This window comes from Ochotona curzoniae, unplaced genomic scaffold (genome assembly GCF_017591425.1).
Source record: "Ochotona curzoniae isolate NIBS_2020 unplaced genomic scaffold, NIBS_Ocur_1.0 contig_3819, whole genome shotgun sequence".
Lineage (NCBI taxonomy): Eukaryota > Metazoa > Chordata > Mammalia > Lagomorpha > Ochotonidae > Ochotona > Ochotona curzoniae.
The window spans coordinates 7,501,912-7,529,478 of record NW_024466004.1 but is presented as its reverse complement, the minus strand read 5'-3'; the positions used below and the strand labels follow the sequence as shown (position 1 = coordinate 7,529,478).

The window sequence follows — 27,567 nt, the reverse complement described above, 5'->3', positions numbered from 1 at the left end:
GCAGCATTAGCTCCTATAATCATCTCACAAATTTCAGTAGGTTTTTTTGTTTGTTTGTTTTTAAGATTTATTTATTTATTTGAAAGGCAAAGTTACAGAGTGAAGAAGACAGAAAGAGAGAAAGTGAAATATCTGCCATCTAGTGGGATTCACTTCTCAAATGTCCCAACAGCTGGGCTGGGCCAGGCCAAAGCCAGGAGCCTGGATCTTCTTCCAGGTTCCCACATTGGTGCAAGGGTCCAAGAACTCTGGCCATATTCCCAGGCACAGCGGGGAACTCTTCTAGAAGTAGAGCAGTTGGGTTCTGAACGAGCACACGTTACAGGATACTACTTCACTGGCCCCCAATTTCAGGAGTTTTAACATGAAACAAGTTTGCTTTTAACTCTAACAATAGTTAAATGCGGGTATTCTGATAGGAATGGGTTTTTTTTTTAAAGATTTATTTTTATTGGAAAGGCAGATATACAAAGAGGAGAGACAGAGAGGAAGATCTTCCATCCGAAGATGATTCACTCCCCAGGCAGCCGCATGGACTGGAGCTGAGCCAATCTGAAGCTAGGAACCAAGAACTTCTTCCAGGTCTCCCACACGGGTTCAGGGTCCCAAAGCTTTGGGCCGTCCTCGACTGCCTTCCCGGGCCACAAGCAGGGAGCTGGATGGGAAGTGGGGCTGCCGGGACTAGAACCGGCGCCCACATGGTATTCCGGGCGTGCAAGGCGAGGACCTTAACCACTGCGCCATTGCGCGGGGCCCAGGAATGGTTTTCTTATCAGGGTAATTAGGGACCCAGGGACCATGCATCTCATGAGCGGGCCCCTGTGAGAGCCCTGAGGGTCATTCTGGAGCTTTCCAGTTTGTCCACACTGCCTCTGCCTCCCTGGACCTAGCCCACATTTCCGTCATTTCCAGTACCTAACCAACACCTGGAGCTTCTTCTTCATCAAAGGCAGAAGGGGAGCCACTGGTTTTCCCGTGGCAAGAGTGAACCATGCAAGTTCTAAGTCTGGAGGAAGGAAATGTGTTCCACATGGGATGATGCACTTGAAGCCATCGCCAGCCACAGCTACCCGGTGTGGTGGGGGCACAGTGCCCACCCACAGTAGTCAGTGTTCCATAAATGGGTGATATTTTCTGTTCTCAGTCCTCAGGGGTGGCTCCACAGAACGCTGCTTAGGAGAAGTGAGTCCTGAGATCAGGTGGGCCTCTGCTTCTTTTGCGCTCAAGAATATATCTCTGTTTTCAGAGGATTATTATTCAGAGGCTAAACTAATATTTACAAAGAGCTTTTAGCAACATGACAAAACATTGATGCTGTAAGCAGGATATAACATTACATTTGCAGTATGATACTCAAGTACAGCGTTTTTAAAAGCTTAGCCGAAATAGAATAAAATTCTCACCAAGTGACAAGATTATTACCAGTGGCTTTTCTCCTTTTTATTTTGTATTTGTTTTCCAAAACATTGAACATGCATTATAGGGGAGAGAAAAATTATTTTTTTTTAAGGTTTGTTTGTTTATTTGGAAGGCAGAGTTATAAAGAGGGGGAAGAGACAGAGAGAGATCTATCTGTAGGTTCACTCCTCAATGGCTGCACTTGCCAGGGCAGGGCTAGGCTAAAGCCAGCAGCCTGGAACTCCATCTAGGATGGCAGGGACCTTAGCACGTGGGCCATCTGCTACTTCTTCCCCAGGCGCAAGAGCCAAGCTGTAGATCAGAAGAACAGCTGGGATTCAAACCAGCACTCGTATGGGATACTGGCAGCTGAACTTGCTGCGCCACAACACCAAAGAATCCATGTCACTGAAAAACATGGAGGAGGATTAGGCCACGGCTGGCAGAGGACTTGTGGTGTCTGTGAGAGCCATCGGGAACTCTGTTGGAACAGAGCCACCCTTACTAAGTTCAAGAAACTTCTCTGAATGGCAGGTTCCCAGCCTGCTTCCCCACTGGGAGGGGCTTCTCATTTCTGAGTGAGGAGAGCTCATCTAGGGTCTCCTCCCGCTGGGGCTGGTCCAGCCTGTTCTGATGCATCAAAGTTCCCAGCGAGCTGCCAGGCTGAGAGGTGAGTTCAGGGTGCCTGGCAGAGCCGTTGGCCATCACAACCCCATCCTGCACTTGTGCACCTTCTGGACTTTTGGGGGAAAGGTAAAGCAGCCTTCCCCGTGAAGTGCTTCTGTGCGAACAGTAGCCAGGCAGCCTGCCTTCCTGTACTCCCAGGCGAGCAAAACCTGAGGCTTTCCTGCAACAGCCTCTTCCTGTCCGCACCTCCTTGGCTCCTCGTCTGCACCTGCAGCTGCTGTGTGACTGACTCTTAGACTTCGCCCCTGTCATCCCTGTTCAAGTCTTTTCTGCACAGAGCCGGATTTGTCCAGGTGATTTAACTTCTTTTTAAAAAAAAAACAACAAAGATATTTATTTATTTGAAAGGCGGAGTGAAAGAGAGAAGGGAACACGCACACACACATACACAGAGAAAGAGATCAAGAGAGAGAGATTTGTCTGTTCATTCCCCAAATGGCCACGGTCAGGAGCCTGGAGCTCCATTCAGTACTCTCACATGGGTGCAGGAGCCCAACCCCTTGGGCCGTCCTCCACTGCTTTCCCAGGTGTATCAACAGGGAGCTGGATGGGAAGTGGAACAGCCAGAATTTGAACTGACACTGCAGTATGGGATGCTGGCATTGCAAGTGGCAAAGTCGCAGTGCTGCCTTGTGAGTACTGAGTTTTCTACAAGCTGGCTTCCCACCTGCTCACCATAATCGGCAGGCTCCTCTCCCCAGACCAGACCCCCCACCTTGACCTCCTTTATCTCTGTCCCAGGAGCTCCCTGCAAGGTCACATCGGGCTGAGGTGATCTGAGCACAGCTCCCCGCTTGCCTCTGTGTGCTGGGTGCTAATCCTGCCACTTTTCTGTGTCATCCCAGCACCCACACACCCTGGTGTGATGGAGGTACCATCTGGAGAGATGGCACTCTGTAAGCATAGGCATTAGGAGGTCCTGGATGCCTGCTTCTGATAGTGGTCTGCAAGGCCCTGCTGCCCCAGGGTTTCTCATGCCAGCCTTTGGGTCTGCTAAAGGGCTGTCATTTGCAGCATCCCTATCCACTGGATGCTGATGCACTCCCCCAGAAGCGGTACAGAAATGCCTCCAGAGACCGCCTGCAGGGGGGAGGACTCTTCCCTGTGCCTCATCTGTGCACCTGCCTCACACATGAGCAGACCACAGCATCAGCTTTCATCATTGCCTTAAATGTCTCAGAGCTGAGCTTGATGCTCACTCAGGTCTCAGCTTAAATGATGGCTACTTGCCAAGGCCTTCCCTAAGTCTGTTCTTCTCTGTTTGTTTCTTTGTAAATCTTCCTGATCTCATTTCCCACCATTCATCTCCTTTACTCTCAGTGTTCCAGGGTTCTTCCATGCTTCTTCCAGTTCCCCCTCCACATCAGAGAGTTACCCACCACAGGACCCTGGCTGTTCCCTCTTCTGGGAGCGTTGTGTTCTCCAAATCTCCCCATCATCTGTTCGCCTCCCTCGGCTCTTGGCTCAGGTGTCACATTTTTGGGGAGGCCTCCCCTGACTGCACCACATCTCATGCTTTACTTTTTCCATAATCTCTGTAACCGTCTAAGAAGCTATTTTAATTACAATCCTTTCTTATTTCTCTTTCCCCTGTTAAAATGAAATCGCTGTGAAGCCAGAAAGTATTTCTTTGCTCACAATGGGATGCCAGTCACTGAACACATACCTGGTGTGTCATGGGTGCTCAGCAAATGCATTTTGGGGTGCCTGAGCTTGGTCAGGCCTGTTAGGACTCCAGCCCTAGTGTAACCATGGGGATGTGAACACACCAGGTGAGCTTGGCTTCAGAAAGAGCCTGGTTTGATGAAGAGACTGCAGTCTAGGTAAAAACACACTGTGGAGCATGTGGTCTTGTGAATTCTGATGCACGTGGCCATGAGCTCGCTAATGGGCCTTCCTTTACTGGCAGTAGCTAGAATTTCATATTATAATCATTATTCTTTACTTTGATCTACTTGAAAGGCAGAATAAGAGAGAGCATAGAGACCAATGGAAAGAGTGAAGAAAGACAAAAGAAAGATCTTTCATTTGCTGGTTCACTTCGTAAATACCAAGACAGGCTAGGCCAGCCTATAATCAGGAGCCTGGACCTTAACCTGATGCACCACAACGCCGCTCTCTCACTGGGGTTCTGCTGCAACTTAAACTAAGATGCTTCAAAATATTTGTGGACATGGGTGTGCATTTGATGCAGCAGTTAGTCTGCGTGGGATGCCCCCATCCCATAGCAAAGTGCCTGGGTTCAGGACCAGGCTCTGACTAAGGCATATACCCTGAGAGGCAGCAAAGTGCTTGGGTCCTGATACCCACATGGGAAACTTGGTTTGAATTCCTGGCTCCTGTCCCAGAGTTGCTGGGGCCACAGAGCCCAGGTATCTTCCTTGTTTGAAGGTCTAGAACTTTCAAATAACATCAGGGAGCTGGCCATCCCTGTGGGTGCTGGCCCTCTCTCTTAGGTTCTCCCTCACAGGGTCTCAACCACATGCTTCCCACCCTGGGGATTGGTAGAGGCTCCCAGGTCTACAAGAGAATTCCCTGTTCCAGGGCAGACATCCTAGAAAAGGGCACAGATTGAGCTGTTTGAATCCTGGTGGAAATTTCAGGAAAGGTTCCAATTTAGAGGTGACAGGTGGGAGAGGAAGTTGGAAGGTTGAAGAGGACACCTCTCCCTGGCTTTCGCAATTGCTCCAGAAAGAAAGACAAATAGGGAAACACGCAGACCAAGCAGAGGAGTCCCTGGCCCACCATCATGTGACTGCGCTGCACCCCATCCTGTAGGTTCATTCCCTGTATGGTGAATGGCATCTGGGATCCCTGTATTTGTGGGGATTGTTAGCAGGTCTCTCCTTCACCTTGGACATCTCCAAGCTGGGACAGCCCCTTGAAGTCACTCCTTGGGAAGTCTCAAGAGGAGTCCCAGGAGATCTCAGGGTCCAGAGTGGGTGTCCAGGCCCCTGGCACACATTGCCTGCTTTTTGTCCTGCTCTGTCCAGAGGAGGGAGGAAGTCTGGCTGAAAGCAAACCTTTCTTCCAGTTCCCCTCTGCATGTGAACAGCTTGGGCTTTTCCCCCCATTTCATTTCCCCCAGAAATGTCTGGGCCTATTCACCAGTCCAGAGACAAGCAGAGGGCACAGTCCCCAGGGTTGATGCTACAAGCTAAGGGTAGATAAGGCTTAATTATTATCGTGGGGTGGAGGGGAAGGGTTACAGTGACATAGTAGGCTGAACTTCTTCCTGTGGTACCAGCATCTCATATGAGCATCGGTTCAAATCCTGGTTACTCCACTTCCCATCCAGCTCCCTGTTTATGACCTGGGAGAGCAGGGGGGATAACCCAAGTGCTTGGGACACTGCATCCACATGGGAGACACAGAAGAAGCTCCTGGCTCCTAACTTCAGATTGGCTTAGATCTGACCTGGCCATTGTGGCCATTTGGGAAGTGAACCAATAGATGGAAAATTCTCTTTCTCCCTGCCTCCTCTCACTTTAACTCACCTTTCAAATAAAAATAATTTTTTTTTTTTAAGATTCATTTGTTTTTATTGGAAATTCAGATTCACAGAGAGGAGGAGAGACAGAGAGGAAGGTCTTCCATCTTGTGCTAGATGCCACCCAAATGAGGTGGATTTCAGACCCCACAGGCTGTCTCTAGGTTCAAAGCAAGAAAACAACTGGGGCAGTGGCCTTCAAAAGGCACAGGTGGATTATTCTGCCCTAAATTCCCTTACCCCATGGCCCTGTGTGTCTCTAAAATCCCAGAAAACCTTGGGCTAGAGGTCCCCTGCCATTGCCAAGGATGTCACAGCTGTGTGCGGGCGGGCACAGCTGTGGACCAGCCTTTTGGAGGATCGTGCCCTTTCTTCCTCGTCCGTGCTGCCTGCAGCAGATCTGCTGGGCACACCCAACTGCTGCCCAGCTGCTCTTGGGAGAATTTGGCTGCAAAGGGCCTGCACACACTTCTGCTCTCATCAGAGGGAAGATGAGAAGGGGTGTGATGAGGAGGAAGACCCCTTGCCCTCTGAGATAACTTGCCCCAGCCCCCGACTCCCTTCCCACTGTCTGCTATCAAACCAAACAGCTGTCAGCTTAAAATTGAGGAGTGTGAGGTCCAACACGATGGCTCATGGCTAAGTCTTCACCTTGCTGACAATCAGGTTTCTAAGTATGTCTATGCTGTGGTGTCAGATCAGAAGTCCAAGGTAGGGCATGGCGCGATGGCTTAGTAACTGAGTCTTCTCCTTGCATGCACCGACATCCCATGTGGATGCTGGTTTGTATCCCAGCGCCTCCGCTTCCCATCCAGCTCCCTGATTGTGATCTGGAAAGGCAGCTGAGGATGTCCCAAAGCCTTGGGACCTGCAGCCACATGGCTGGAAGAGGCTCCTGGGATCCTGGCTTAATATCGGCTCAGCTCCAGCCGTTGTGGCCACTTGGGAAGTGAACCAGAGGAGACAGAAGATCTTCGTCTCTGTCTTCCCTCTCTGTAAATCTGCCTTTCCAATAAAAATAAATAAATCTTTTTTTAAAAAATGGAGAAGGTTTTATGTTGCTTGTTTGGAAACTTGGAGTGTGTTTTCCCACAAGTAGCTTGAACAGAATGCTCTTGATAGATCTGAATATTAGTATGTTAATATTAATGATTGCATGAGTCGTGAGCCAACCCCAGCTCTTGTTGGTGGAAGACTGCGGCAGCTTTGTAGTGGGTCTTGCCTTTCCCGCTCTTGTCCTCCTGTGGTTTCATCTCCCCTGCAGAAGTTAATCAAGTCCCACGTATCCTGCTTGCTGCCTTCCAGGGGAAGCCAGAGCTTGACCGCTCCCTGCCTGGCTGAGCCCACCCCCTCCCTCAAGCTCCTTCGAAACCAAGAGGCTCAGCATCCACCTTTACCTCTGCTTGGGACTCTCTTCCCTCCCCAAGTCACCTACTGCAGTCGCAGCTCATTCAAGCTCTGCCCAGAAGTCTTCAGGTGACCTCAGATAGACCCCCACTGTCTCCTGCTCACACCTCTGTCCCCTTTCTCTGCTGTGCTACGCAATACTTCCCTATCATTTCATTGTCAATCTACAAAGATCCCCAAAAAGCTCATGGAACATGCATATTATGAAAAACACTGTGAAAAAAGATTTTGAAATTGTGTGCTCCAAAATAAACTGAGCTTCTAATGGCATTCTCCCACAACTTTATGAAATACCCTTGGGATTGCTTCCTTGTATCCTGTCACTCTCCCCCTGTGAGATTTCCAGAACCCTGCAGGCCAGGACCTTTGATTGACAGCTGTGTTTCCAACACCTATAGTACTTGATACACTGTAGATGCTCAATAGCCACTTGACATAAATGGATGGTCAAACAAGTGAGCAAATGACCACTTAAATCTAACCAACAGCAGGTGATGCTGCCCAAGCACCCATTCCAAACGGCAAGGCCAAATTCGAATTTCTTTTTTTGCTAGTCCTTGGGTTTTGAAATGTAGGGACTTTGAGTCAAGAGTCCATAGATCGTTCTGGAAACAAGGGCTTTTTTTTTCTGCATTCATGACAAAAACAGACACTTTTTTTCCTAAGATTATTTAAAAGGCAGAGTTACACAGAAAGTTGTGTTTGTAGGGGTGGGAACAGTATTGAGATCTTAAATCTGCCTGTTCATTCCCCAAATGGCCTTAACAGGCAGGGCTCAGCTAGGCTCAAGCCAGGAGCCAGGAGCTTTTTCTGTGTCTCCCTTGTGGGTGCAGGGACCCAACTGTTGATTATCCTCTACTGCTTTCCCAAGAGGGAGGTGGATCAGAAATGGAGCAACCAGAACTCGAACCAGTGCCCAAATGGGATGGTGACACCACAGGCAGAGACTTAAGCTGATGTGCCTCAGTACCAGCACCCCAAAATAGACACCTTCTAATTTAGACTATGGCTCCTCAGGCTTTTGAACCTTGCTAAGGTTGAAGACAGTTCCATCTTGTCGGTCTCTGCCAAGTTTTGCTGAGCCTGACCGTGTCCTCTGGATTCCTCTAAGTATCTTCCTACCCGTGACATTTGGGGGGCCACATGCTTCTTTGCTGTTGGGGACCATCCTATGCTTTTCAGGATATTTAGCAGCATGTCTGGCCTTGTCCCAGGGATGTTCAAAGGACTCTCCCAGCTGTGACAACCAAAAATGCCATCAGACACTGGCACAAGTGCGTGAAGCCAGAATCCCAGCTGGTGGAGGCCTACAGCAGCACTGAAAAGCCCTGCCAATGACAGAGGGTTCTCCAAAGGCGTCAGCAGTACCACAGTGATCTGGGCTCTCACGCTGTGCAGAGCCCGGTCCCCACGGCCGCTTTCCCTGTGCTAGCCGGCTGGGCAGCCGGTAGCCACGTGTGGTCACGGGCCTTTTGTAGAGGTGGCTGCTGCAGACGACGAACCGTGTGGTTCAGACTGTTAGATTCTAATTTAGAACACCACTGTGGCTAGTGGCTACCCTGCCGGACAGCACAGGCCCAGGAAGCATGAGCCACTCGCATGCTGATCACTCTGAGAATTATCTGTGAATTAGGGGTGTGTTTCAGCAGACTTGTGGGCAAGGTGCCAAGCTACTGGACTCAAGCCCACCCATGAAAGGAGGTGGTCCAATTTTCTAAGATAAAGGGCATTGTATGCACACACACACAGCAAGTTTGCAAGAAATGTGTTATTGTGAATAACTAGGCATGAATTTTCCAAATTTTTGCAGCTAAAGAAGCTATTTAATTCCATTCTTCATTAACTATTTTGAAGCCTCTTCATACAACTTGTGTATCCCTTCTCTGGATGCCTTGACATTTGGGATTCTTTTTGGTTTGGGAATGTTTTCATACACATAATGAGATAACACGGGAATAAACCCTGATTCTGGACACAGAATTCATTTACAAGACATATGTACTTTATGCACATCATAGAAGGTAGCTCTAGACTTTTTGGTTTTTTTTTTTTAGTAATTTGGGGCACTGAAGCCGTTTTATGGTGTCGAGTTTTCCACTCATGGCACCGTGTGACTGCTCAAGTTGGACTGGGAATGTAACAGCACTGATACAGCACAGCAGTGACGTGTCTGCTCTCTCCAAGAGCTTTTCCAAGAACACCAAGACATAATGTAAGGCAATGGGGAGAAGAGGGCTTATGGGATCATACAGATACTGAGTGCCCTCAACAATTTCCCTAAGCTTCTCTAAGCTTCCATCTCCTGCATGATAAAACGGAGCTCATTCCTTCGTGTGGTGCAATTCTGAGAGTGCCAAGCGCACACTTGGCTCACAGTAACTAGTTCCTGTCGTTGCTGATCCATCAGGCTTAGTGTACACAAATCTGCCTCGAGTGTCAGGTGGTGCCCGGGGGGAGGTGGGCAGGGGTAAACACTCCTCAGAATATCACCCAGAATGTTCTTCGAAAAAGTAGATCCCCAGACCCAGCTTAGACCTGGAGTGCCACGGTCCCTTATGGTGGCACATCACTTGTGACTTAGCAATGGAGGTGAAGTTCACATTCCATGAAAGCAGCCATTGGCTCTTTTAAAGCACACGGGTGAGCAGTGTGTGGTGCCCTCGCCGTGTTCTACAACCTCACCTCCATCTGGGTCCCAGGCGTTTTGTCACCCATGCCCATGTGTGGTCACTCCTCAACCCTCCTTCCAGGAGCCTGGCAATAAACATGCTCTCTGTGCCAGTGAACTTAACTCCGTCTGATGCTGAAAGAAATCAGATGATATGTGTAGGGTTCACACCGTTTGTGGGAAAATGGGATAAAAGGTAAGTTGACTAGGACCAATGTTGTGGTCAGCATGTGAAGCCACCACCTGCAACACCAGCAGCTCTGCTTTGAATGCCAGCTGCTCCACTTCCGGTCCAGCTTCCTGCTCATGAACCTGGAAAGCAATGGAAGATGGCCTAAGGTGGGCCCTCCATCTGTGTGAGAGAGCAGGGTGGACTTCACCCCTGGCCTAGCCCAGCCCCTGTTGCAGCCATTAGGAGAGTGAATGATCTTTCTTTCTTGCTCTCTCTTTCTCTCTCTCTGAGTCGCTTTGTCTTTTGGATCAGTTAAATAAACTTTTTTTTTAAACAATGTTTATTTTGATGCAAAAAGTTTTATAAATTCATACATAGGAAGTCTTAGAAAATAATCATGGGAAGTGTGTGTTAAGTTAAAAAAAAAAAAAGGCTGGATTTCAAAGAGTTTTTGCACCAAATAATCTTCTGATACCATTTGCCCACAAATCACTTGAGGCACCATTCTACGGGTTGTTCTGTGCTTCTTTTACTTAGCCTAATATTTCTAAGGCTCATCCATATTGTTGCATACATCACGGTTTAAGTCATGTTCAGTAATAGTCCATCATATACATTTACCACATGGTTTGTCCTTGTCTGTTAGTGAACATTTGGGCTGTTTTCACCACTTTTTGGTTGTTGTGAATCGTGCCATTAGAAACATCTTGAACGAGACTTTGTTTGAATGTCTGTTTTCCCTTCTCCAGGGTATACTGTTAGGAGCAGGATTATGGCATGCCCTTGTAGGAAACTGGTTTTCACAACAGCTGCACCGTCTCCCAGTCACATGACAGTGCCTAGGGTTCCAGTGTCTCCACACCTCTGTCCACATGGGTGCTTTATTTAAAAAAATTATTATTTATTTGAAATTCAGAATTACAGGGAAAGAGCGAGATCTTCTATCCAGTGGTTCACTCTCTAGATAGCCACAATTAGGCAGGGCTGGGCCAAGCTAAAGACAGGAGGCTGAAACTCCATCCAGGACCCCCTTGTATGTATAGGGGTCCAAACACTTAGACCATCTTTCACTGCTTTTCCAAACACATGAGCAGGGAGCTTGATGAGAAGTAGAGCAGCTGAGGCTCGACCCAGCGTTCAGATAGGATGCAGGCTCAATGCATTCTGTGTGCCATCTCAATAGGAATTGGAATTATTTTCATTTTATATAATAGACAAAAAGAGACAGAGAGGAATTGACCAGGCTGAAACCATGTGCCTGGTGTTCCACCCAGGTCTCCTATGTGAGTAGCAGGGGAGTGAGTTCTTGGGCCATCATCACCTGTTGCCTCCCTGAATGTGCATTTGGAGAAAGCTGAATGGGAAATGGAGAATCCGGGAACCCAGCCAGGTACTCTAATATGGGCACACAGGTGCCCAAATGGGACATAGCTACTGTGGCAAGTGTTTATCTCAGAGGCTGAATTTTTCCCCACACTACTTGTCCTTTAGCAAGGGTAACCAAGTAGGAGCAATGACTTGCTCTTGACTGGAGCTGGAAGCAAAGCCAGATTGCCAAGGCTCGCCAACCCTCCTGAGTGAGTTTCCCCAGACCCTGGTGCCCCATGGGCGAGTTTCTGCAAAACCCCTCTCTGCCTGGAGGATCTGGCCCCACACAGACCAACCTTGCACCTTGGTGTTTTTATCAAAGTTAACGTGCAGTTCTGTGCAGTACTGCACAGAATGGCATGGGCCTAATTTCATGCAAGGACACTTAATCTAGCAGGTACCATACTAGCATCCCACAGCAAAATACCAGGACTGGGTCCCACTAATTCAGACCCTGGAAGACAGCAATCATGGCTCAAGTGATCGGGTTCTTGCCGCCCACCTGGAAGCTCGTGGCTCCTGCCCTGGCCCAGTCCAAGCTGTTGCAGGCATTCGAGGGGCGTGAAACAGCAGCTAAATAAGATAGAAGGATTTCACAGGAGATACTGGAGTGCATCTTAGGATCACTTCCAGGGAGGAAGGTGATAAACCAGCTTTGGGACACAGGAGTGTCCTCTAGGGGAAGCACTCTGTGAAGGGAACATTCCTTGGACAATGAGGCTTTGTCCAAAATCCCTCCTCTGGAATGGCCTCAAGATGATTCTCTAGGGTGGAAAACCACACTCAAATGATACATTGTATACGCAAACACAGTGAGTCAGGCCTGGGCCTCTCCTCCAAGGCAGGAATTCTCAGCCTTGGCCATGCCTGGCCCCACCCAGTGAGCTTTAAATACGTCTGACTTGATGGGTATGTAGTAGGACCCCAGGTTCTGTAGGTTTCATGGCTCTCCCAGGGATGCCTATACGCAAGCAGACGAGAGACCTGCTGGGCTAGGTCATCAGACATGACAGTTCCAAACCCTGACATTGGCCATGCCCAGGTGGAGATGCAGGCCTAACTAATGCATCCCCATGATGAGTGAATGAATTGCCAGTGCAATGAGTAGCACTAACACTGGAATTTCATCTCACTGAAGCTCGTATGATGAGTGCTAAAAAGAGAGCACCCAAGGCACAAGGAGCCATCCAGCCTGTGCCAGGGCCCTGTGGTGGGAATGAACTTGGAGGGTCTGCAGACCTGAAAGACACACTGGCTGAACTCTGAGGAAGAGGTAGGAGGCCTCGGAGTGGAGAAGAGACGGTCTTCTGACATGCTCAGACTGGTGGGAACGGCCCAGGCCTTGTTCTGGAATGAGCAGATGTGTTCAGATCGGCAGAACCCCCTCCTCCACCTCCACTGCAGGAAAATACCTCCTTTTTTCCACTTCCTCTGGGAGATGGTAGGGCAGGAAGAACAGGGAGTGGCATAGAGAACAGGAGTTTTCCTCACATCTCAACAGCTTCTGCCCTTCTCTGGGAATATGAAATCTCCTTCATTGTCAGAACTGAGAATTGATGCACGAGAGGGTAGGTCCCCACATGGCTGCCGTCTCCAACTTTGGGGCAGTGCATCCTCTCTGTGCCATGTCTTAGATGTTCCAGATCCTGCCCTCCTCCTCCTCTCCCCCCACCCCATCCCGCTCCCGCCGGTCCTTTTTTCCTTGGTAACAACTGGACATCTGTTGTACTTTGCTGACGTCTAATGTACTTTGAATGAAGAACATTGGCTCTTCAGTCAGCCCCACTTCTCTCTGCAGAAGCCCCCGTGGTTTACGTCCTGTGTCCCTCCCTTCCTGGGACTGGTTCACTTCCCAAATGGTCACCTCAAAATGCAATGGCGAGAGCTGAGCCAGTCCAAAGACAGAAGCTTCTTCCAGGTCTCCCACGTGGATGCAGGGGGCCCTAGCACTTCTACCATCCTCAGCTGTCTTCCCAGGTACTTTATCAGATAGCTGGGATGGCAAGTGGAACAACTGAGACCCCTAGTAGCACCCATATGGGATGCCAGCACTGGGCGCAGGGCTGCTTTATCTTCTATGCCCCATCCCTTTTAAATCTTCATTTCCCCTTCATCCCTAACTACAATGGGATACATTTGCCATTGCCATTCTACAGAAGGGAACTAAAGGCTTGATAGCCATGTGGGGTGGTGGGAAGGTGGCGGCTTGTCTCAGTAGGTCCTTGGAAAACCATGCGATCTTCCAGGGGGTATTTCCCATTGGCTGTGTGGAAAAGAGGCAGGATGGTTTCCGTCACTATAAGCAGGGGTGCAGGTAGAGCTTAAAGAAGAGATTTTGGTGCTGCAGGCCCTGGCTGCACCACTTGTCCTTATAGTCTGGGGCAAGTCATCGCACCTTAGTCTACATGTTTATAAAATGGTCATCCTGGCAATGACTGTTGCATGATAGTGACAATGGCTGGGAAGCCCCAGTGCTCACTGTTGCCACCTCCTCCACCAGCCGAGGTCCAACTGTGTGTCCCCAAGAATTCTAGTCATTCTGGCAGAGCTGGCACTGGAACCAGAGCCCAGATGTGCTGTCTCCAGAACCCGATGGTATCTGGATGCTCTGGGCTCTCAGCACCACAACTGGGACCCTCAAGAGCACAGGCTGAGTCATCAGGACCCTTGGTCAGTGACAACTCATTTCTGGTTCTTGCCCAGCTGCCCTGCAACCTCAGTACCAGCCGGGTAGTCCTCATGGATTCCTTTTGACTTTCACATGGAAGGAGGCATGGGATTGTGCCCAAGCACTGGGAGCAGCAATAGGCTGCCACCTATTCAGGGCTCTGCCAAGAGCCAGGAAGGTGCTTGGTATGTTCTCCCTAAAACCTGGCAAACAAAGCGTCGTTAGCCCCATTCCACGAGAGAACAAGGGCCAGTGCAGAGCAAGGCCACCCAGAGGCCAGGCCAGTTTGGCTCTGAAACTCCCATTTTGTCCATTTTCCTACCATTGTACCCAACATGAGGTTTCTCCAGCAGAAGTTTTAATAACAGCATGTTCCTCCTGAGCCCTAAAACCATGCTTAGCTCACTATCAGCCTGAGATCGGTATGTAACCCCTGGCCCAACTGAATGTAACAAAGTTTCCACAGTTGCTTATGAAAGTAGCCAAGAACCCTGTGTCCACTGGAAAGAAGAGGTGATCCTTGCTTTGACAAGTTCATTCTGCTTCCTGGCTCAGCATTAGAGGGAAAATTCAACAGGTCTGCACATTATGCCCCTGGTGTGCCAGAGGTCATTTCTTAGAGGCGCTTTCTTAGAAACACTTTCCATCTTGATGCCAATCCTGAGTCCCTCAGTGACTGGGGCCAGGTGTAAAGATCAGGCACGAGCGTGATCAGGGATCAGCACAAGGGCTCCACTAGCGAATTCTCCACAAAGAGTAAATCATCAAAGAAACATAGTGATGGGTCATAGCTGGGCTGGGCCAGGCTGCTTCCAGCTGCAGGACCTTTGCACAGGTTGTTCGTTGTGTGGGCGACACCCTTCGTCCTTTCCCCTGCCCTCCCTACTTGGCTTCATTCATTTATTCCCAATGCTCACCAAAGAGCTGATTCCTGGGGAAAGCCATGCTGACTTTCTGTGCTCATCTGCCCCCTGTCATCCATGATGACAGCCATAGCTGTGTTTCTTGAGCATCGCTGCGGTGGTTACCTACTTCTAGCTTTTTAGTGGGGGTTTGCCCCATTCATGAAGGCAGGGAACACGTTGGACTTGACTGTACCGTACCATAGGCACCCAGTCAACACTGGACAGATGGAACGAGTTGGTTAGTTTCCTTTCCCTTGACTTTAGACAAAAGTTTCTTCTGAGCTGGGAAAGGGGAATACTGATCTGTTGACATGTCCCTTTTGGGAGCCTCTTTGAAGCTTCTTTAGAAATCTAGAGTCTAAAAGCCAACATTGTGGCATAGTGAGTAAATCTACCACCTGCAGCGCCGCCAATCCATATGGGCACTGGTCCCAGTCCCAGCTGATTCAGTTCCCTGCTAATGTATCTGGAAAAGCAGTGGAGGATGATTCAAGTGTTTGGGCCCCTGCAGCCTTGTAGGAAACCTGAAAGAAGTTCCTGGTTCCTGACTTCAGCCTGGCCCAGTCACAGAAGACACAACCATTTGAGAAGTGAGCCAGTGGATGAAAGATATCTCTGTTTGTGTGTGTCCTTCTCTTTCAAATAAATCTTCAATTTTAAAAATATATAGCTAAGGGGCCCGGCGCGGTGGCGCAGTGGTTAAGGTCCTCACCTTGCACGCCCGGGATCCCATATGGGCACCGGTTCTATCCCGGCAGCCCTGCTTTCCTTCCAGCTCCCTGCCTGTGGCCCGGGAAAGCAGTTGAGGACAGCCCAAAGCTTTGGGACCCTGCACCCGCGTGGGAGACCTGGAAGAGGCTCCTGGCTTCGGACCGGCATAGCATCGGCCCTGCGCTCACTTGGGGAGTGAATCATCGGACGGAAGATCTTCCTCTCTGTCTCTCCTCTCTGTATATCCGCCTTCCCAATGAAAAAATAATAAAAATAAATCTTTAAAGCTAGGGCCCGGCGCGATGGTGCAGCGGTTAAGGTCCTTGCCTTGCACGCCCGGGATCCCATATGGGCGCCGGTTCTAATTCCCAGCAGCCCCGCTTCCCATCCAGCTCCCTGCCTGTGGCCTGGGAAAGCAGTCGAGGACGGCCCAAAGCTTTGGGACCCTGCACCCACGTGGGAGACCCGGAAAGAGGTTCCTGGCTTCAGATTGGCACAGCTCCAGCCAATGTGGCCGCCTGGGGAGTGAATCATCGGACAGAAGATCTTCCTCTCTGTCTCCCCTCTCTGTATATCCGCCTTTCCAATAAAAATAAAATAAATATTTTAAATATACATATATATATATAGCTAGACTATCCCTTCACCAGCTGTGGAGTAGATGGCCAATGAAAACCGACCACATGGTTGTCTAAGCTTTGCTCTTTCCCCGAGTTCCCAGGACTTCGGACACCTGTGCACACGGAGGGCACAGGGGGTGCCTACACCTGTGGAGGCTGAGTGAGGTCCACTCGCAGCTGTTCCTCAACTCCTCCCTGCAGCCCAGTATTCCAGTTGCCAGTTACTATGCTGACTTCTTTGTACACAAACAGTTGTTCCCCCCCATAACTTGCCTTGCGCCAGCATTCAGAGAGAATGATAACAATCCTTGTCGCGTTAGCGACGTCGCGTCAAAAACATTCTGTTGCTATAGAAATGTTTGGGATGTGCTTCTTGCTAGAAGCTCACGGGCAACGAACTCCAGAATTGCAGATGATTGCGTCTGAGGCGGAGTGAGCACGTATGTGTGTTTGTATTGAACAACAACAACAAAAAAAAAACACAAAAAGCAAAACACAAAACAAACAAGCCTTGGAAATGCGATGCTCCTATAATAGAAAATAGGAACGACTTAAAAGCTGTAGCACTTTCCCTTAAACATTCAAATGGGTGAAAATGACTTTGAGCACAGCCTGCAAGTGTGAAGACACCAGGTATTCAAAGGCTTTTTTTGGAGCTGTCAGAGACAAAAGATTTCTCAAAAAAAAAAAGCATTATTGTAGCATTAAATAGTAGGCATGAACACCAGCAACCCTCTTGACATTTTAAAGATGCTTTATCTTCTGAAACGTCCCAGTCCGTTTGAATGGATGACTGTTCTATTCAGGGAGGCATCTTCGGCCGGGGTTGCCATAGTTCGGGTTGGGAAGTTCAGGCTGGGGGCGGACAGGGATCCAGGGACAACTTTCTGGGTGCCTCAGTCTTTTGTTAGAAGGGTGCTGCAGAAAGCTGATGGGGAAAATGGCATTAAAAAGTAAGTTGGCAGGAGCAGGTGTTGAACGTAGCAGTTAAGACGCCCACGGCCCCTGTCTCTAAGCCCTGGCTCCTGACACCAGCTGCCTGCTAATGGAGACCCTGGGAGGCCTCAGGTGATTAGGTTCCCCCCACTCCCAGGCACCAGACCCAATTTGAGTTCCTGGCTTTTGGCTTCTGGCTTCAGCCTAACTGCAGCCCCAGCTGTTGTAGGGAAGTCTTTGAAAAGTGAGCCAGTGGTTAACGGCTCGTTCTCTCTTATTTTAAAAACCCCAAGTATGTTTTGCTGCAAAAAGGATTGTGAAATACATGCATTATAAATATTAAAGGTTTGTTTTTTTTTTGAAAGGCAGATTTACAGAGAGAAGGAGAGACAGAGATTTTTTTTTTTCCATTTGCTTCTTCATTCCCCAAGTGGCTGCAACAGCTAGAGCTGAACTGATCCAAAGTCAGGAGCCAGGAGCTTCTTCTGGGTTTCCTACATGAGTGCAGGGGCCCAAGGACTTGAACCAGCCTCTGCTGCTTTCCCAGGCCATTACCAGGAAGCTGGGCCACAAACCAGCACCAAATGGGATGCTGGCTCTTGCAGGTGAAGGATTAGCCTGCTGAGCTACTGCATCGGCCCCTATATATGATACACTTTTTCATGAGACGTGTTTTCCACAAATATTTTCAAGTCCTCTCATCCCTAAATACAATAGGTTGGTGCTGTCACCTCTCTCCTGGGAGCGAGGCTCTTTTACAGAGCAGAGAGGGAAATTGAAATCATGTTGATTTCCAGGCTTCCTGTGTGAGCCAGGATGGCAGCAGTCCCTGGGAAGGCCTGGCTGCACTGTGGGAGGAGCGTGGGCCTCAGGAGGAGCACCTGGCCGAAGACTGCCTGCTGATTCCAGTCCAGAGAGAGCACTTTGGGTTTTCTATTCCAATTGGACGGGATAACCTGTGGTATCCTAATGTTAAAGAGTGGCTTGCTCCTGTTACTTTTTTTTTTTTTTAAAGCAATTCCTTGTTCTTCCATCCCATAAGAACACTCATCCATGCCAGATTTTTCCAGAGCATTCACGGCCCCTTTGAGAAGCCCTGTGTCAGTCAATGGGGGTTCTAGGATAAGTTCATTTTGTACAGATTTTTTCAGTCCATACATGTGTGGCATTTTCATCAAGTTCACAGAAGTTGTATAGTAAGAAAAAACTATATGTGGGTTTCAGCTTTTGGGGCACCAAAATAAGCTTATTTTGTACAGTCTGTTTTGCTGTTAATTTTGTAAGCTGTTGAGTGGATTTGGGGAAATCCTGGCACTCACTGAATTTTGTTGTATCAAGTCATCCCCCTACTCTCCGTGCCCACCCCACCCCACCCAGCATCCCTGTTTCTAGGGAGCGGGAACAGTGTCTGGTTCATGATTATGGTTGCTGTTGGATTCTCCAGTGTGCTGCCTGCTGCATCATAGGCTTCTGCAGTACATGAGTGTAGATGAGGGCGGCTTCAGAGTTCCCTAGGCTCTCTGGAACTCTCTCCTTGGTGGGAGGATGCTGATAGCGAGCTGAGAGCAAACAGGAAAGGCCGTGACCTTGTCTTCTCCTTGTCTCCACAGAACCAGGTTTCCTCTTCGCACCTGCCCAGCAGCATGAAAGCAGCATGACTGGCCGGCCGCAGGAGAAGCCCCCAGAACCAGGCCCCCAACTCAGCCACCTGCTGCGGAGGTCCAGGTAAGCTTGCGCTGCTCCTTCTGGAAGGTAGAGGGACTTTCCCCAGGGCCCTTTTCTGCCGTGACCTTGGAGAAGAAGGTGTGGCAGAGGAAGGCATGGCAGAAGAAAGTGTGAGTAGTGGGGAGTGCCGAGTGTGCCCACTTCTGCAAGGGTAGAGAGACAGAATGAGGGGCATCCAGGATGCTGCGTCAAGTGTTGGAGATGTAGGAGTTCCCTGTATTCCGCCACCAGGGTCCTTGGGAATTTGCAATGAAGATATCTTAGAAGGGCTGGAATTGGTTAGAACCCTTACCCCTCAATCTGCGACTCCCAACGTGCCAGATTGAGTCCTGTCCCACACAGAGGGACATGAGGCCATCCACCACGCCCATTCCCCACCAATAGTAGGTAGAAAATTCCTCCTTCTCTGTAGCTGCTGACTTCGGCTGTCACAATTCTGCTTTCTCGTCTACTCTCTTCCTTAGAAACCTTGTGCTTTTGTCCCTTCCCACTTGCAAGACGCTCCCTTACTGCAGGGTCTGTCTGCCCTGCCACATGCTCCCTCCATGTGTGCTGTCCTCGGCAGAGAATCAGTCATTCCTTATCCAAAGCCTCCTCTGTGCTGGGCACTGGCCCAGCCTCCAGGAGAGAAGCCGGGTCTCCTGTCTTTAAATAGGTTTGGATCCTTAGAAGGCATGTGAAGGATGCTTTGAGCTATGCCTGTTCTTTAAGTATTAGCCCTTTGTTGCAACTTCTTAAATGTTGCAGAATGGCTTCAAAATGTGTATTCTTTCATTGGTTTTTGCGTTTATTTGAAAGATAGAGGAGTGGCTTGAGAGAAAGAGAGAGGGAGATCTTCTATCTGCTGCCTGGTTTACTGCCCTCAGCCACAACAGCCAGGCTTGGCTCAACCTAAAGCTTGGAGCCTAAAAATCCATCTGGGTCTCCACGTGCTTAGCTGGAGCCCAAGTTCTCGGGCCTCTTCTGCTGCCTTCCCCTCGCAGGAAGTTCGTTTGGAAGCAGAGCAACTGGGACTCAAACTAACTCCCTGGTATGGGAAGTGGGCACCACAAGTGTTGACTTATCCTTCTGTGCTACAACAGGGGTTCCTGTTTAATTATCAAGTATAATTTTCTACATGTGGTCATTAGAATGTAAGTTGGTTGTGCTATTCAAAGATCACTTCTAATGTGTCCTTTTATGATTTTTGTCTGATAAATATATAAATGATTAGGGGAGATGGGTTACAATCTCCTCCCGGATTTGCAAATTGCTCCTGGCAGAACTGAAAGTTTCACTTTATAAATATTAAGGCAGTGCTGTTTGATGCATAAATGTTTATAATTAGTGCTTTATATTGTGTTTATTTCCTCATGTGCATTTGGGCTAGGTTTTTTTGGGTGTGTGCTCTTTTTTTTTACATTGTGTATTGGTATTTCCCTCCCATCTTGTCTGGAATTTACATACTCTTTGTACTTTCAGTTACTCTAGCTATTTTAGCAGGCAGTGTACAAAGTATGAAATGAATTATTATGAAATAAAATGAATTGCCTCCCTACTAATCAGTGTAAGCATCACAGGCTGGTTCAGCTCTTTTTTTTTTTTTTTTTTTTTTTTAGTTTAGTTATTTTTATTGGAAAGGCAGAGTTACACAGAGAAAAAGATCTTCCATGCACTGGTTCACTTCCCAAGTGGCTGCAAGGACTGGAGCTGAGCCAATCTGAAGTCAGGAGCCAGGAGCTTCTTCCAGGTCTTCCATTCAGGTGCAGAGTCCTAAGGCTTTGTTTGAGTCATCCTCTTCTGCCTTCCTAGGCCATAAGCAGGGAACTGGATGGGAAGTAGAACAGCCAGGACACAAACCAGTGCTCCTATGTGATGCCAGTGCTTGCAGGTGGAGAATTAGCCAGTTGAGCCATCATGCCGGCGTTCTAATTGCTACCTGTCCCAGCTCATCTTTCATGGTTACCCTGTATTTTTACCCTTCCCTTTTCCCCCTACACATTAGCTTTGTGTGATGCAGCATGGGCATGGGTTTATACACCAACATACATGTCTTTTTTTGGTTTTTTTTTTTTCACCATTTCTTCCTTGAACCTGGGATCAATTTCCTTCTGCCTGATAAATTCCTAGGTATTATCTTTTAGGAGAGTCTTTTGGTGATGAACTCTGAAGATTTTTCTGCTTTGGCTTGGTTTGGGTCATTGAGTTGGAGATGTCTTTATTTTGCTCAGTCTTGAAAAGTCATTTTACTGGGCATTTAATTTTGGGTCATTGGGTTATTTCGCTCCCTGTGGCTTGAATGCTATTGTTGAGAAACCAGCTCTCAGTCATTCCTTGGTGAGTGATCTGACTTTTCTCTCTACCTACCTGAAAGATTTGTGGTGGTCTTTGATGTTCTGCAGCCTAATTACCCAGAGTAAATGCTTCTGTCTTTAACTGGTTGGTTTCATCAGGATGCCTAAAACTAAATATTTGTGTCCTCCAATGGCTCTGGAAAATCTTCACCCTTAATTTCTCTGAATGTTGTGTTTTCCCCATTTTCTTTGTTATCTCCTTCTGAAACCCCATGTGAACTCCCTCCCTCAATTCTTTGTTCTTTCTAATCTCTGCTTTAGATTTTTTTAATCGGTCTCCCATGCTGTATTGTGAATAATTGCTTCACATCTAGCGACTACTTAACTAATTTATGGTAAGTCTTAAGTGCTACCTAGTCCATGCATTGTATTTTCTATGTCATTACCTGTATTTGTTGTTTCTAGAAGTTTCGGGCCATTATTTTTCTAATCAACATGGTCATTTTTCTGGTCTTTTACTTCTTGCTCATATTCGAAGAATTTTTGTGTCTTTGAAATGTTGCATTTAACAATTTTAGGCTTTCCTGTCTGGTAATTCTAGAATCTGAAGTCCTTGCAGGTCTGCTTCTGCCATCTGTTGTTTCTGCTGCTGGTATTCATGGCATTTTACTTCCCAGGAATTTTACCTTTGGGAATTAATTGAGATGTGGGTTGAAGCTGATTTTTCCAGAGAGGATTAGGTGGGGAGGGAGTAGAGCGAATTTACTATTGAGCTAACATCACTGTAGATTAATGCTCTACTTAAGTTTTTGCTGATCCCACAAGTAACACCATTCAGACTGCAGACCCATTTGCAGAAGTTGGGTTTACCTCCATTCTTCCTAGCCTAAGGTCCTGTTTGCTAGAAGTCCCTTTCTGAGTTGTGCGTTTATGTGCACAGTGGGTGCTTCAAGGAGGGAGCCCTTTGAAGCCCACCTTCATGAATCTCCTTAGGCTTTAGCCCCTTCCCGGGGTTCCTGCCCTTCGCTTTGTTTTGGTATACTCTACATTCCTAAAGGCTCATTAATGTGTGGATTTCTTTTCTTTTTTTCTTTCTCTCTCTCTTCCTTCCTTCCTTCCTTCCTTCCTTCTTTTTTATGATTTTTAAAAAGACAGATTTACATAGAGGAGAGACAGAAAGATCTTTGGTCTGCTGGTTCACTCCCCAAGTTGCCATAATGGCGGGAGTTAAGCCAGGTCTCCCACTTGGTTGCAGGGTCCTAAGGTTTTGGGCTACCCTCTAATGCTTTCCCAAGCAGGGAGCTGGAAGGGCAGTGGAGCAGCCATGACATGAACCAGTGCCCATATGGGATCCTGGAGCTTGCAAGGGGATTGAGCCACTAGGCCATCACATTGGGTCCTGGATGATCTTTGTCTTTAAAACCTTATCCAACAAGTCAGTGGTTCCCGTGAGCAAGGTGCACTAGGGTATCTGGTAGACTATCTGCCTAAGAAGTAGTTCTCTCTGCTTCTCCATAGTAACCCTGTGGGGCAGGAACATCTATGCTTATTACACATTAGAGTGAAAAAGGCTCAGAACAGGTATGTGACCTGCTTGGGGCACAGTCTAGGGCCTGAGGGACCAGGAGGAACCATTTCCCTCTCTTGTCCCCTTTCCCTACGTTCCCCCTCTACAAGGTAACTGCTGGCCATCTAGGGGAACATTAGCTTTATGCTTGCGGGATGGGTTTCCCTCAGAATGCTTTAAATAGCTGCATGGCTTGGTACAATTTGTTTATGTATCTATTGTTTATCTTCCTTGAGAGAGGAAATGGCTTCTGCATATTTTGTGGCTTGCCTCTCCCTTGGTCACCAACAGCTTCTCTCTTCACCCCACCCTGCAGAGGCCCTACATGAGCCTCCTCTCCCCTCTGCCCTTCTCTCCCTCCCTTCCCCAACCCCATCCTCCCTGCCCTTAATTTTTACCCCTGCCTTCCATTGGAAGGGAAGACTATGGATCCATGGTTTGGCTTTGGGGACTGTGGCAGGGCTGGGGGAACAGGGGAAGGGAGAGAGAGAAGGTTGAGCTGGAAGCTAGCCCTGCCTGTTGCTCACTTCATCTCTCAGAGTCCCAGTAATGTGGGGGTGAGGCAGGAAGCTGTTCTGGGACCAAGAGAGAAGCCGTGTACAGAACTGGCAGCTCGGAGTTTGAATGTCCTGCACACTCCCAGTGGATGCCAGTATAGTTACAACCCACATGTTCAGCAGTGCTTATACATGAACAGAGCTGGATATAGCATTGGATGAAAACAGATGCAGGAATCTGGTGTCAAGGTGGGACTCCCAAACATGTTATGCTCTTTGAGATGGTTTGTTTGTTTGTTTAAATCTTCCAAGTGAAAACAAACATACAAGTCTGTCCTGTGTCTGCAGGCAATTCTGGGAGTGGGACTGAGACCACCTCACCACCTGCCGGCATCTTGGCCCTCCCTCCACCCTGTGCCCTGCGCTGTGGCCATAGGTGGGCTAGAGCCACACAATGCCATCACTATGGAGATTCCCCCCAACCACAGCCTCCAGGCAGAGGGGTGGCACAACTGCTCTGCAAACACATTTTCAGGGTGTTGGGCTAGGAGGGAGGGTCTTCCACATCCATCCACTTCTATTCCTTTGAGGGGCATGAGACCTCTTCATGTGCTTCCTGCTAGTCAGGAACCTTGTGCTACTTCCTGATTTGATGTCTAACAGGCAACAACACTTTATATATATATCAGTGTGTGTGTGTGTGTGTGTGTGTGCTCTGTATACTTATATATACACACATATATACACATATATATATGTGTGTGTGTGTTGCTTATTCATTTGCGATCAGAGAGCTCCCCTCCATTGGTCCACACTCTACCTCATCTCCCCTCCCCCAAATGTCCCTGACTCCTGAGGCCAACCCAGGACTGAAGCTGGGAACTCAATCCAGGCTTCCCTTATTGGCGGCAGCGACCCAGTTACTTGGGCCATCACCACCTGTCTTCCAAGGTCTGCATTGTCTAAAAGGTGGAATCAGGAGCCAGGAATCAATCCCAGTGACTGACCGAGGTGTGCAGGCATTCTGGCTGCTAGGCCAAACGCCCATTCCCTAGGCAGCAGCACCACTTTATGCAACACCTGCTATTTGTAGTGCTCTGGTCACTGCACACTGAACAAGTGGTGTAATACATGCAGAAAGTTGTCTGCTCTGAAATTTGAAGTCTGCTGATTTTAAAAAAAGGACTTTATAGCCCTCCTCCTCCCCCCCAAAAATGCATCAAGGATTATATCTTCCAAAAATTGGCAGGTGCGTTTCCAAGGGTGGGCAGGAAAGGCTTCCTGGAGGGGTTTGACTCAGGAAGGCAGGGGTGGCCCTGTGGAGCCCCAGGCCTGCTGGGTGGAAAAGCGATGAGAACTAGAGCCAGAGGCAAGTATTTTCATGGAGTGGACACACCCAGTGCAAAGGCCTCTGTGGTCCATCCTGGGGGCAGCCGCCTCCCATGAGCACAGTAAAAACCCCAAGAAGTCCTCCTCTGTGTGTGTGTGTGTGTGTAAGAGAGAGAGACCAGGTTGCCCTGTGCTTGACCACTGATGGCTGATGACCCTTGGAAGCCTGAACAGCTTCTGTCTCTAAGGCTCCAGTGCATCAGGACTACCAACAGAGACTGGCAACTCTCTCTAGAGGTGCAGTCTGGGAGGACCCAGGGGTGATTGGGGCACTGACCACTTGTCTTCTTTCCCCCGGTGTTGCTCAGGTATCCAGAAGAATAAAAGTTGCAGGGGAGTTTGAACATGGCTGGGGTTAGGGTTAGGGTTGACCTTGATTCTTCCGTGACTACCAAGATAAGGCCTTGAGTATTCTCCACCCAGCTGAGTGGTCAGGCCTGTTTGCCTGAGCTTGAACACCCATCCCCACCCACAAACCTCAAAATCTATTAACAGCCTCATTCTTGATCATGATTCATGCTTCCTGCCCCTCCTTCACTCTGGTTACTCAGAACTGAGAGCCAGAGCTGATGGTGGACAGCCTCCAGCTGGCCTTGCCTATGGCTACTAATGCAGGGGGTCACAGGCCAGGCTGGGTTCCCTTGGCCACTAAGCCCTACACAGCGACAAGCACAAAGATTCAGCTGATGCAGATGTGAAAACCAGAACCAGCAGGTGGAGACACCTGGTGTTGGGGAGTGTCTGCAAAGCCTGCTGGGGTTCCTGTGGGTTTAGAGATAGGGGGCGCCCTAGGTGGAGGAGGGCCCCGCGCTTGCTCTCCCCCGAGTCATTACGTGCAGCTCTGGAGGTCGGCCATCAGTTCCTTCTCTCTGTTGGGGGATGCTCCTGCTAAAAAGATACTTTACTCGCACCACTCATGCCCATTCGCCTATTTCCTTAAATGACCACATGTTGGAGAGTCCACTCCACTTTGATGCCTTCCCACGCTTCTCTTTTCCGAAAAATGGCACAAAGGACCAAAACCCACAGCCTCCTTGTACTCTGTGCTTCAGCGGATTGCTGTCTCCCCAGCCTGGCCTAAGGTCATTGCCATGTCCTGGGGCAGGCAACATCTGGGGAAGTTCGTCCCACCGAGCCAGCCTCAGCAGGCCAAGGGCAGGAAGACCACCTTGGAGCTCAGGGGAGTCATCCCTTTTTCATTCTGCTGTAGTATGGCAGGGGAGGTCTCTTCTTGGCAACGGGGCTGATCGCATTTGCTGTCTGAGCTGGGTTATCTCTGTATTGGGGTTGTATTTCCTGCATCATAGCAACTGGGAGTAAGAGGGTAGGACGCAGGGGGGAGGACCTGCAAGAACCCCAACGTCAAATGCTTAGCCTTCCTGTGCAAAGACGTGGAGGCTCTGGGAGCAGTGACCTGTGGTCTCCAGGGACCCTTCTGGGACTGAACACCAATGGTTCTCATCCCACGTGAGTTACCCGCCACTACCAAGTGTGATTGTCTCTTTAACCCATGGAGCTTCCACAGCTCAGAATGAGGATTAAGCCTCTCTCCTCTTTCCTACCTTACTAAGAAAAAAACGCATGAAAGCACCTAACCACGCCCCCCACCTCCCCACCCGCTACCATCGTAAGGATCCACTTGGTCTCGTGCTGTCTTTTGCCATGTCTGTGGGGGCTCTCAGAAGCGCCGACCCCACCCCACCATGGCTGGCCCATCCAATCAGGTTGCACACACAGGCAGCGGGGCCACACCAAGCCTGCTGCCTGCCCTGAGCAGCCCTGCCAGCTGATGCATCCCATGTTTCCCCAAAGACGCTTAAAAGCTAGAGGAGGAGAGACAGCAGCCAGAAGTAAGGCAGCAGTAAGTAAGCACAATGTGGCTGCCAGTTTCCTGGAACCCGATCGCCGCACGGCCCCTTGAAACAGGAAAGGAAGTGGTCTCCGCGTATCCACCGTTTCCCTTTCTGTGGTTTCGGTTCCCCACCATCAACCGCAATCCAAAATGTAGTAAGGGAAGAATTCCAGAAATAAACTCTTCCATGAGCTTGTGACTCCATGGTCTTCTGAGTGAGGAAATCTCAGAGACACACAGCACGTGTGCAAGACGAGGACTTTAGCCACTAGGCTATTGCACCAGACCCTTCACCCCTGGACTCTTTACAGGAATAAAATAACTTTCTCATGTCTACCTGCAGTGTTAACCGTGGTTGTCAGCTTTGCATCTTTATCTCCAGTCTTTGTTCCTAGACAGGTGTTTTAAAAATCACGTTGTTCGTATGTGCTTCTTGTCTTTTAAAAACTTGGCTATTATTTGTAGAGCCCCTCTACATTTGACAGAGAGTGTCTTCCATCAGCTTCACACCGTGTAGATGCAGGTCTCATCAGCTCCGTAACACAGATGGGAAAACCAAGGCTGGAGCCCCGGATTAGAACCTGGCAGTCTGACTTCCCAGGGCAGGCTCAACCACGATCCTGGGAGAAGTCCAAGCACTCCAAGGAAAGCTGGAGTTCCTCTCCATTTCCAGCCTGGAGCTTACTCGCCGACAAGCCCTTGCCCTGCCGCACCGGCCCAGGGTATGGCTCGTCTGGGTGCTGTGCTCCTGCCAGGCATGCTGCTCCCTCGTAGCCCTCCTGCATATCGCATCAGCGGCCGTGGGAGCTCAGGGCTTGGGCTCATAGTGGCTACGAAGCAGGAGAGCTGTGGTGCTGTCAGTTTGGATAAGCCAAAGAGAAGCCACAAGTAGCGGGCAAAGTTCTCAAGGAAAGAAAAAAATATTGCATGCTGACATCGGGAGGATCCATAGTAAGAATAAGTCTTGCACTCGTAAAATTATGAAACAAGAAGAAAAACATTTGTTTTTGTTTTTAAAGGTTTGTTTTTGTTTTTTGGTTGTTTTTTTGTTGTTGTTGTTGTTATTGTTGTTGTTATTGGAAAGGGAGTTATACAGAGAGGAGGAAAGACAGAGAGCAAGACCTTCCAGCCGCTGATTCACTCCCCAAGCGGCCACAATGGCTGGAGCTATGCCAATCTGGAGCCAGGAGCCCGGAGCCTCTTCTGGGTTTCCCATATGGGGGCAGGGTCTCAA

The 27,567-nt window shown here is 48.9% G+C and overlaps 1 protein-coding gene across 2 annotated transcripts in view; it reads left to right on the top strand.

Annotated features, from left to right (window-relative positions):
- The window catches only part of TRERF1 (transcriptional regulating factor 1), a 198,435-nt gene that overhangs the window by 116,870 nt on the left and 53,998 nt on the right, over positions 1 to 27,567 (top strand). For both annotated transcript variants that reach the window (XM_040983370.1, XM_040983371.1), the window contains exon 4: positions 18,641 to 18,755. The gene's annotated coding sequence lies outside the window, so the exon portion shown is untranslated. The remainder of the gene's footprint in view (positions 1 to 18,640; positions 18,756 to 27,567) is intronic.